The sequence below is a fragment of the Strongylocentrotus purpuratus genome, unplaced genomic scaffold, assembly GCF_000002235.5.
Source record: "Strongylocentrotus purpuratus isolate Spur 01 unplaced genomic scaffold, Spur_5.0 spur5_scaffold_7, whole genome shotgun sequence".
In the NCBI taxonomy this organism is placed as follows: domain Eukaryota; kingdom Metazoa; phylum Echinodermata; class Echinoidea; order Camarodonta; family Strongylocentrotidae; genus Strongylocentrotus; species Strongylocentrotus purpuratus.
The window spans coordinates 26,863,882-26,876,483 of record NW_022145613.1 but is presented as its reverse complement, the minus strand read 5'-3'; the positions used below and the strand labels follow the sequence as shown (position 1 = coordinate 26,876,483).

At 35.6% G+C, this 12,602-nt stretch overlaps 1 long non-coding RNA gene across 1 annotated transcript; it reads left to right on the top strand.

Annotated features, from left to right (window-relative positions):
* Positions 1-7,254: 7,254 nt before the first annotated feature.
* Positions 7,255-8,164, top strand: LOC105446310. The gene is made up of 2 exons (XR_973708.2): positions 7,255-7,379; positions 8,115-8,164. It is a non-coding gene; the product is annotated as an uncharacterized LOC105446310 (long non-coding RNA).
* The last annotated feature ends 4,438 nt before the right edge of the window (positions 8,165-12,602 follow it).

The following is a 12,602-nucleotide window of genomic DNA, read 5'->3' as shown; positions in this document are numbered from 1 at the left end:
CGTGGGAAACAAATTTAAAAGACGCACGGAGTCAGTGCGTTGTGCGCTCGTTGGCGGTACCGGGCACGCACGCCACACGCACTGGGGGTGAATCGGTAGCGCGACCGCAGCCCGAACGCAGCGAAAGTTCCGTGCATTAAAATTGCTACGGTGTGTCTGCGTGCTCCCAAATCCGTACGGAGGCGGTACTAAGCACGTACGGATAACCACATTTTGCCCACGTTTTCGCACGTAGACAGCACGCACTTTCAAGTACGGCGGGTTGTGACCACCGCATTTAGTACGCGCTTACACCGTACCCGGCCGTCACTTCGTGAAATTCTCGTCCTCTCTTTTTCTGCTTTTATTTGTTTCACGAAGTGACGGGAGTGAAAATTTCGCAATTTGGAACAGTCACAGACCATGAAAAAGTGAGTTTGTTATATTTTGTAAAGCTACACTCTTTGGAGTCATTCTGATTCTTTGTAAGCCATGAATATGTCCATTTATGAGCGCAGAAATGTATACAAAATGCACCGCCGTTCCACACATCGCCCCATATACTTATTTTCATCTAAGTGAATAAAGGAGTGGAGTATGTGATGCATGATGTAAAACTAAAACGACTAAATCATGTCTGAACAAATATACATCTAGAATAAATAACTTAAGTGGAGGGTCTTTCTTATCTCATTTCACATCAAATATTGATTTAATAAGGTTCTTTTACATCTGCTTAAGTTAAAAATAAGAACGAAGTTTTTTTTTAAACGAAAGTTAGACTTTCTTTTCTCATTTCACATCAAATATTGATGTAATAAGGTTCTTTTACATCTGCTTAAGTTAAAAATAAGAACGAAGTTTTACTTTTAACGAAAGTTAGACTTAGAGTTAGACCCTACTTTTGTTTTAGTTTTAGTTTTACTTGTAGAGTCTATAACTCTAGATCATTGTTTCATAATTATCAATTTATGTCAGCCACTAGTCAGTAATCTAGAGGCGAGTAGATCAGGATCTAGACAAAACTGAGTCACTGTGACTTGTAAAGGTGTACTTGGTGTGTAAGCAGCTTCAGGGCTCCAAGCCCAAGGCCAACATGGCCAAGGGCAAGGGGAGTTATGAAAATTATCATCATGCTGAGCTGAGATGGCATGGGATATGTAGACCATCCTGGTTAACTGATAGGGAATTCACTGAGTTGCCTTTCAAACAAAAAGGGACATGAATGAACAGTTATTTAAAAATTGAAAATCAAATTGTATGGTCCTGCCCTGAAAATAACAAAATGGCACCATCCGGAAATAGGATACTTTTGTTTGGAGACTGAAGTAATCTCATGAGTAGTCTACCAGTTTGGATTTTTTATTTTTTTATTTATTTAAAAAAAAAAAAATCAAAAGGGGGGGGGGGGGTTTTCTAAAATAAACTACATAAAACATACACATAAAAAAAACTCGAGGGGGGGGGTTTAACCCCAAAACCACCCCCTGCGTACGCGCCTGCTGCAGAGTATTGAAGAATTCCTATGTTGGGCAGGATTTCCAGCGTGGAGAATTGGAGGGAGTTCTCCTCGGTGACTCGGGCTACCCCCAACGATCATGGCTCATGACCCCTTTCCGCAACCCCCAAACACATGCTGAACGTACCTACAATAGGTAAATCTATTTTACTAAATTGAATTAGGCCTACATCATATACTTTAACCGTTGGAATTAAAAAACAAACAACATATATATATATATATACCGTAGACTCTATTACCCTCTGGACAATCCCCAGGACCCCCCCCCCCCCCGTCAAGCTACTTTGCTTATTTCTGTAGCCCTCCTGCATCTAATTTACTTAATAATGCATTCAATATATTTGTTTAATTTCGTTTATTATCTGTATAAAATTATATACACTTAAAAATTGTATCAAACCATATTATGTTCATGAAAATGTATGATGAAAAAAAGAAAAAAAGATGCAGAAACCAATAAATCAAATCAAATTAAATCAAGGAAACCACACCCCCCCCCCCCCTAGGAAAACACCACAAAGTCAAATTCACCTCTCTGAAAAAATTGCCCATCCCCTCCCAAAATCTATTACCCCCCCCCCCTGACAACCCCCCCCCCCCTTGTTCATTAAAGGGGAAGCCTACCCTGATAATCCCTTACCAAAAAGTACCATGGTAACCATGTTTTTTTTGTCCAAATTACTATCCACCATGTATTTCATTGTTTTGGTACCATGATAACCATAAGAAAAAAACATGGTTACCATGGTACTTTTTTTAATGGGATTATTTCGTTTTGATAAAATCAGACTTTTTGTGGGGTAATTGTCCTCTTTTTTCATTTCAAATGGGGTAATTTTCCTCTGGGGGGGGGGGAGGGTAATTGTCCTTGGGAAGTGGTTTTCCTGGGTAGGGGGTAATTTTCCTCGGAGGGGGGGGGGGGTGTAATTGTCCTTGGGAAGTGGTTTTACTGATGGGAGGGGGGTTTAATTTTTATAGGGGGTAATTGTCACGCTGGTAATTGGCGGGGGGGGGGGGGGAGTTGTCAGGGGGCGCTAGTCCTACAGCCATATATCATACATGTTTGTAGGTCTATGTTCATGTATAAGAATATTTTTGATTTATACAATGTGATTCATATTACATATATATGACCCTTGACCTCCTTAATTATTATCACTGCTATACTGCAGTGTTATTTAGTACATCTTCTTCATTAAAAAAAATAGATTAATGTAGTTGCATTGCCGTCCTCCATCAACGACTTGTTTTGATTGATGTAATATGTTACAATGTAGAGTTTTCTGAAAAATTATGGCAAATTAAATTCAAATGGAATAGATCCTGCAGTGCTGCCACATAAATTTCTTTCGAGATGAGCCCTCACCAGTCTCCTGGGATAGACCAGTCTTCTCTGATAAATTAATATCAACAATCTATTAAAAAAATATTATGTCAATTATGGGAAATTATTTTATAGTGTATCCGATATCATACGAATATAATTATTGGTTATTTTTTCAATTTTCGCAATACAGGGCTCACATGAGAGGACGAGTAGTTGTTGAACAGCCTAATGGACAGATCAAGAAGAAATTCCCTTGTCTGAGAAGAGGCCTAAGAGTAAAACCAAAGAAGGCATGCCAGATCATCATTGCGTGCACCGTGTTGTACCGGTTATCAAAGGACTGGAAAGAACCTTATCTTGGACGAGACCACGAGCTTCCTAATGTTCGTGTTGATGACTTTGATGGCCCTGTCAACAATGAGGGATATGCAGCACGAGCCCAACTGGTGGCCAGATGCTTTACTTGAAATCTGCTATATCCAGAGACATTGCTTTTCTATTTTTAAAGTACTTAGAAATGCATTGCTTATTGAGGATGGTATATGACCCAGACTATTATTTTGATTTACTTGAACATTGAAGGTGGCAATGGGATTTGTATGTAAACTGTTTGTCTTTTATATACTGTAAATATTATCTTCAAAGGTTCAATAAAAAAAAAGGTAATACATGTTTGTTTAATGAATATGAACATGTTATGAAGATATAATGTTAAACCATATTAAACTTGAAAACAAGAGATTTTAACTTTTAAGATTTAAGTATAATTCCAAATTAAGGAGAGACTAAACACACAATAAAATGGGTTCAAAATGTTGAACATTCTTTGTTTATATATATTTGCAGATTTCTGTCGTATAAACACTTTGAGCATGTGAAACAATAATGCATGTGTCACACTGTAATATACACAGAATGTAGCAGGATAGAACACTTTAATTATAATGTCTACTGCTCAGCATGAATTCGGGTTAGGATATCTGCAGCTGTAGATTGGGGAGTGGCAGTCAATCTCTGCAGGCACCCATGAATTCCTTGTAGGGTAGTGAGAATCCCTTCAAGAACCTCCACCTTTCGATTCTCGTTTGCTGCCATGGTTTTGTTGAGGGAAAGTAAATTGACCTCATCTGTCTCTTTTTCGCAGCTTTTTTCGCCTTCTTCCTCTTTCTCTTTCCTTCCTGCTGAGATTCCTGAGACTAAAATTAAGATATAAGATAAACAAGATTAATAATGGTATTAATGAATTATAGATTTTCTGTTGGAAAAATAGAAGAAATTGAAGAAGCAAGATTTAAGTGTACATAAGGGGAGGTAAAAAACAATTGTTCTATGTAAATGGAGGACATATGAAAGTGCACTGCGGCTCAGTGTCATGAATGTGGCCTCGTTTCCAGTAATGATGACTGCCTCTTGTTTCAAGTTACATGAACCCTTTGCTACTAATATGTATCACTTTGTTTTTTTGATAATCTATACATGTAAGTAATACCTTAACCTGTAGACACGATCATTTAAGTTCCAAATTGTTATCTAAAATATGTATCTATCTACTATATATAGATTTGAGATGTACCTCCTTTTCTCATTCCTTAATTTTGACTTGGTGCTAGCCCTAAAGACTTGAATACCAGCTATACTGATTTACTTGTATATATCGGATTTTACTAGCATGTATCTATTTTCTGTGAAAGTAAATATGAACTTGAAATTTACACTAACATCTTCGGTTTCCATGTCCATTCTTATGGCAGGCCTCTGTAATAACAAAAATACTGTGATTGAACATTTCAAAGTATAAAGTTTTATTTCATTTCATGTTATACAGCCTGAACAGATTATGTATCAGGGTAATTGGCATCTATTGATATAGATGTATTCAATTTAAATATTCTAATAATGGTGAAAACAATAGCTTTAAAGCCCCTAAAAAAATGGGCTGGCAAATTTTCACTTAAAATTGAATCATAATGTGAAAGAGGATGTCAATTAAGGCACATTTTTGCAAGGATTTTTAAAACATATGTGTTTGAAGTCAATAATTGATGAAAGAATACAAATTTAGTCTTTCTGCTTACAACAGAAATTTTCAGCCAGTGGGGGAATAATTTAAGTGAAATTTTACCATCAAATTAATTTTGGGCTCCCAACACTTTAAAAGGGGCTTTAACAATAAGATTTGTATATGTTTATTAAAACAATGGAAACAGATGTTAGAAAAGACAATGTCAAGGGGGAAATTACTGGAGTTTAGTTTCATGAAATGTATGAAAACACTGATGGATATCTTTCATGGACCGAGTCTATACCTTCCTAACAGTCTGTTTAGCTCCTTGTAGTGAAGTCACAGTTGCTGGTACTTGCTCAAGTGCAAGTTCAAGTTCAAGTTCAAGTTCAAGTTCAAGTGTTATTTATCTTTTTTTCATAACACACTTTACAAAAATGACATGAATGTAACAGGTTTACAGAATATGGTGTTACAATAGAAAGATGAGGTGACCTTGGGTGAAAGCAAGGCTTGTGGATTTAAGGTCCCTCATGAGTAGCTTATGAGTATGTCATAAAAGAACAAATTTGACAGATAAGAATAATGCATACATTTAAATGCTGACAAACTAAAATAAACTAAACAAGTGATAAAATATAAACATAAATAAGTATAATAAAATCTACTGACTACTAAATAATGGCTATAAACAAAAGAAATAGGAAAATACAACGAGCAACAGGACTGAAAAACAGACAAAAACGAAAAAAAGACAGACAGATGAATAGATGTGAGAACTGGGAGTAGAATTATGCTGACCTATATAGTAAATAATTTTCTTAAATATTGATCACAACTATAAATCTAGACGATATCGAATCAAATAAAGTAACTTCAGTTTGCGCTTAAATACATAAATACTGACCGATTGCGCTATTCTTGGTTCAAGGGAATTCCAAAACCTAGGTCCAGTGGACCCCAAAGTAGTAAGGGCAAATTGCGTTCTAACAAGAGGCAAGTGATATGCTTGCGCCTGACGTGTGGAATAACTATGAACTTGATTATTTTTCTTAAATATTCTAGCCAAGGCTACTGGCAGTAGACCTGCATTCAATTCATACATTAGAGCTCCTAGTTGTAAATGATAAATATCTTCAACTTTCAAAACACTACTACTATAAAAAAAGAACATCTGTACGCGCAAGATAGTGAGTATTACAAACGATTCGTATTACTCTTTTCTGTACCAGTAGTAATTTATCCATTTGAGTTTTGAACGAGTTGCCCCAAGCTAGCACACCATAGTGCAAATATGGCAAAATTAAAGTTGCGTACAACATACGTAAAATATTCAGTGGGAACACGGATTTCAATTTATAAATTACACCAGTATTTCTTGACAATAATTTACAAAGTTTACTAATATGGTACTTCCAATTTAAATGTTCATCAATATGCAGGCTAATAAATTTAAATGTAGATACTCTTTCAATCTCAACACCATTGAATATTACATTTCCAGGCAATATATTCAGGGAATTACTAAAGAGCCTAGTTTTTTTTAAGATTTAAAGATAACTTGTTTGCATGAATCCACAAAGTCGCATTAGTCAACTCAGAGTTTACAGTCTGCAAAAGAGTTTGTGGATTTCTGTGAGAGAAAAATACACTTGAGTCGTCTGCAAATAAGATGAATGATAACATATTTGCGGAAAGTTGAAAATCGTTAATATACACAATAACAAATGCGGGCCTAGAAGGGATCCCTGTGGGACCCCACAAGTGACGCCCCACAAATCTAAATCAATTCCATTTAAAGTAACAAACTGTTTCCTATTTGTTAAGTAGCTTCTAAACCAATCTAATGCTATCCCCCTTACACCATAATGGCATAGTTTATCTATTAAAATATAATGACTTACAGTATCAAACGCTTTAGAGTAGTCTAAGAAGACACCAACTGAAAAAAGGCACTGGATATCTTATCCACCAAATGTAGAATAGCATGAGTGGTAGTGTGTTTTTCACGGAAACCAAACTGAAAATTAGACAAAATGTTAGCATTCATCATAAATTTTATCGTTCGAGTATACATGAGCTTCTCAAGAATTTTAGAAAAGGAATTCAACAAAGAAATAGGACGATAATTATTCAAGATGAGGGCATCACCCTTTAAAAAATGGGCACAACCTTTTCAATTTTTATTTTCATGGGTACAACACCAGTGGTCATTGATAGATTAAATATTTGTACGAGGGGTTGTACAATACAACAATTACATCTTTTATCAACTCATTTGTTATAAAGTCACAATCTGGACTTTTCTTATTCTTTAAAGAATGTACAATATCAAATAATTCTTCTACAGTCGTTGGCAATAAAAATAAACTATTATTGTTTCAGCGAAACATGAAAGTTATTTGCTTTTCCCAAGATACGTTGCAGAGCACATTTTTCCATGGATGTGATCTGACATATCATTTCAGACGCTTATTTAGAGGCCAGAATTCCAGGTTTAGGAAAATGGCAACGGTATTTCAGAGTCGCTAGCAATTTCCGCAAAAGAAGTGAGTAAAGTTTGGATAAGATATTATGAAGTGTATGATAATGAATTGGTGGAAATTAATGATTATTTGGTGTCACATTCGAGTACGAAGTTGTGTTAGTAATGTCCATGTTAATGTGTATAGAAGTGTGCAGCGTAATGTGTACGTTTACATTGCAAGTATGTGCGGTATTTAGTTAGTGTTTAATTCACACATTTATAAAGAGGGATTTTGTGCTTTTGAAATCACCGGGTATTAATGACATTAGTCAGAGGGTGATTTAAGGTTATTTTAGTTGACAAATTTTGGTATTGACATATGAAATAAGTGTCGGATAAATCAGAGTTATGAAAGAAAAAGACTGAAATATAGTCAGGTTTTTTGGAATTTATAATGAAAGTTCAATGAGTCTAAGTAAGAAAGACAAGTTTGACATACTTTGAGTAAGATGGGATCAATTTCTTCAGCATATATTTAAAGGTAGTCTTGACTAGGAATTTATCTAGGCTGGGGACCTTGGTTACTTGGGTTTTTAAGAGAGCAGTATTTATGTCAAGATATGTTATTTTGACATAGAGATTAATGTGGGTTTAGGCCTTTTAGAGAGTTTTTGGATACAAAGTCAAGACTTCTAATGAATGCTATTTAAAGCTTTTTATTATACATTACCGGATAAATGCATACTGATTTAGTGCAGTACATTTTATGTGTTATAGACATGTATACTGAAGATGCTTATTTTTATTCTACTTTCAGGTTGAATAAAATTGCTCAACTGGCATATCGTTGAGTTCATATACAACCAAGCGGAAACCTAGTCCTGTATTCATTTTTCGAGCGTACCAATTATGATTAGGGTTTTCTAAAAAAAAATGAAATGTTTTTTGAGACTCTGGGATGACACTGGACAAATTCTGGCCAATATTACAAAAATATTCATTGAATTTATCTACAATAACTTCTGGATCATCAACTACATTCCCGTCAATTTTTAATTTACTTACATCAGACGCTTTCTGCTTTGGCTTAAAAACATTCCTAATCACTTTCCATGTCCCTTTTATATCATTATGTGTCGCCTAAAATTGAGCAAAGTAATACTGCTTCTTAGCAGCACGTAGGGTTGAAGTAAGAGTATTCCGATAAATAGCATATTTCTTATGAGAAGACTGAGATTTACTAATCTTATACTTATAGTACAACTTATTTTTCTTATTTTTTGACCTCAACATAGAATTAGTGATCCATGGCAATCGAGGGGTTGTTCTACGATTTCTACTATTACATTTACATAAAGGTAAATTTTTATCATACAGCAAAAAGAATGTATTTAAGAATTTATCATATAAGCTATCAACATCATAATCACGTAATACTTCTCTCCAATCACTTGTTAACAACTCATCTCTAAATTTAGCAATACTGGTAGGATTACTTTTTCGAACATATCTATTACTAGAAATATTACGGATATTCCTACCAAAAGACCTCCTTGCATATACTGGAAAGTGGTCAGACAAATCTGAAATTATAATACCCTAAATTGTATCATAATGTGAAAGAGGATGTCATTTAAGGCACATTTTTGCAAGGATTTTAAAACATATGTGTTTGAAGTCAATTATTGATGAAAGAACACAAATTTAGTCTTTCTGCTTACAACAGAAATTTTCAGCCAGTGGGGGAATAATTTAAGTGAAATTTTACCATCAAATTAATTTTGGGCTCCCAACACTTTAGAGGGGTTTTAACAATAAGATTTGTATATGTTTATTAAAACAATGGAAACAGATGTTAGAAAAGACAATGTCAAGGGGGGAAATTACTGGAGATTAGTTTCATGAAATGTATGAAAACACTGATGGATATCTTTCATGGACCGAGTCTATACCTTCCTAACAGTCTGTTTAGCTCCTTGTAGTGAAGTCACAGTTGCTGGTACTTGGTCAATAGAAAGTGCAGCGTATATCAGGGCTTAAATTAATCCAAGGCCACCAAGGCCATGGCCTTGGATGCCCCCTTGATTGGCCTCAATGCACCTCCCATTGGCCTTGAAGATTTTGTTTGCCTTTTCCAATTCTTCCTATTTGTGCTGTAATATAGGAATGTGCCCTACAGAAAAGTGGCATTGCCCTAAAAATATCCAAATTTAAGGCCTGGTATATATATATATATGATTATATTATATAAAGAAAATTGTTAAGAATGCACAATTAATGAAAAATATAGTACGTTAATGCTGACATGAGTGGGGTATGACTTTAAGGATAATTAACATCTTGGTACAACTCTTTTTAGCAGAATAATAAAGTCAAATGAGATTGCTAAAGAGAGTAAAGGGAAGAGAGTGAGAGAAAAAGAAAGGGAAAGATAGAGAATAGGAGAAAGAGAGTGTAGGGAAAATAATATGAGGGAGAACTAGAGAGAGAAAGGGAAAACAGAGAGAAAGAGAGAGAGAGAGAGAGCGACATTGATCATGGAAAACTGAATCTTAACTTCCTTACATTCTCGTGAGATAATTGTGATGAAGTCACAGTAGCTGGTACTACAGAAACTTATGCATGTTGCTGGAAGGATAACGCAAGACCATATAGTGTTATTCTATTATGTTTATTGTTTTAGTCACTTTTATATTAAAGGTATAGTCTATGCATTTAAGCACATCTTACTACACATCCACCCCTCCGCCTTCTAGAAAAGAAAAAATCCTTACATCAGGCCCATGTGTAAAAAAAATGAAATTACACCACAGTTTCCATGTTTAGGTTTTCTTTGTATTAAAGAACATTGACATCCCCAAAGATGAAGTAAGAAGAGATAAGGTCTTTTCCACCCTCCCCCCCCCAAAAAAGGTTAAAATGTTTGCATTTTCTGGAGAAGCATCACAACCCCCCCCCCCCCCCGGGACACACTCACACTTCAACAGCACTATGAAGATCGTTTAAAACTTTTACTCTTTATGGATACGCTTTAGCATAATTAGCATTCAAAGTGGAATTTTGAAGAAGAAAAAAAAAATGCCTTGCTATGATCAAATTCATAAAATTAACAGCAAGAGTAGATGCAAATTTAATGTACTTGTAGACCCTCTTTTTATTGATAATCTTACCTTAACAACTTCTACACCGTTCTCGTGTGATCCACTTGATGGGGCCTAGAAATATGAAAAATTATGAATACATGTGTGAATCAAATCTTTCTCTCGGCTTAGTCACCGAGTCATTTCGTGGAATTAAGAAGCATTATACACTTTGACCTCTTGTATTGGGTACACATGTACTTCTTGGGCTTTGTTGGAGTCAGTTGCAGTTTGCTGTTGAAAGTTTGCTTTTTAAGTTTCAAGTGTAGTTGTTAGTTTCAAGTAGCAATTGATTTTGTTGATTATTGATTATTCCTCCAAGTTACTCAATATATTAGGCAGTTATTCTTGTTATTCATTCTTTTACAACAATGTATTACAGCTAGGAGCTGGGAATATTATGTTAACTACTTTAACTACTGGTGTTGTTTGGGGGGGGGGGAGACTGCAAATTCATGAAGCATATGATGCTTTCATAATAACTGGAACTTTGTTTCAATTTTGAATTTTACATCCATTGTAATAAAAGTAAATAGGTGTATTATTTACTTCAAGAGTTGAAATCTTGTTGATATATTCAGAGCCAGAATGGCATTAACTCTATAAACAATAAAGTAGTTAGTGCATGTACTTTTGGCTCTCAGCAGATGATTCTCATTCACTTACAGTTTCAGCAATGTCGATGGGAGCTATGCCGTCCCTGAGCTCATCAGGCAGTGCCTGCATCACCAGCTCGTAGAGTTTGTGGGGTGGCACAAAGCCTCCTCCACCTGTGACAGTTGAGAAAAATACATGTACATGTATATCAATTAGAGTTTATGTGATACAATGTTGATTTTATCAAAATGCCAATGTGAAATATGAATTTAAAGTCAGTAGTCAATATCACGAAGGCGACTTTAAATACAAATTATTCACAGAAGTAAGACAATTCCATCTTGAAGTGTTTCTCATGTACTATTCTAAAGGAATTTGATTGCTAACATAGATCATATAACATAAATTGAGATTTGCATGAGAAGACATTCCATGGATCAGTCAATTAACCTTTTTCAAGTGTAAAAGGAATAATTATGTACTTTTTTTTAAAAATAATCATTTTTTTTTAAAATCCCAGAATGATACAAATCTAATAAAAGTTAGTGCATGGTGGTTTCCTTACTTCCTTAATACTTCTTGTCACTTGCCCACAAGAACCCACAAGAGTCTTTCTCCTTTTAGACATGTGTTGTACTTGTAGTGTACATATTGTGAAATAAATCAAGAAAAACCTACCAGTTCCATGCAATTGCTGCCTCCTTTGTGTCGAGTATTTTTTGGCCTTAGAGGCCAAGTCCTGCCATTTTTTCTCATCCCAGACAGGTCCTGGGCGACCCCCTGCTGCTACTATGTGCCTCCGGCACTCCTCCCACGCATCCGTCTTCTGTCGCTCCACAAAAAGACAGGATGCGTGGGAGCCCACGAAGCTGCAGAGGGCCGCCACCTCATGGTCCTCCCAGGGCTTTCCTCTCTTCTGAAATTTTAAAACTAAAACAACAATAGATCAGTGGGAAAATTCATCATTTCCAATTCCAATGCACTTAATCCACAGAGTATTATTATTTATTTATTATGCCTAGGCCTAATTGATTTTTTTCTTTTCCATTGTCACAACGATTCATAACGGAAAGTCTGACTGGGGGGGGGGTTGCCTCGTTGTTGTTTTTGTTTTAGTCTTAATAAGTGCGTGTGTCATTCAATTATGAATATTTACTCGGCTGGTTGTGCCCTGGCCTTAGCCTATATAGGCTATAGAGATCTCTTAATTTATCTTGGGAAGGTGATAGGCCTAGATCTAGGCCTAGAGTCTAGACTAGGCTACTCAATAAATGAGGATCACATTCTACGATTTAGATCTAGACCTAACTTCTAAGTTTGAAAATACCCTTCCCCAAGTTTTGCATATCGCCTAGATTCTAGGCCTTATGCATTAGACCTAGATCTAGATCTAGGTCTAGGCCTACGCCATTATTAGTATTTAGAATGCAGCTGTTGTCTTGTTGAGCAAAAAATGATAACTTGGTCTTGGCGTGAACCACTTTTTTGTCCATTCTGACCAAAGTGCTATGAATATTGCAGAGTTTTTGAGGGGCTGTATCTTTTGATAGAAACATCGGTGAGTCTTG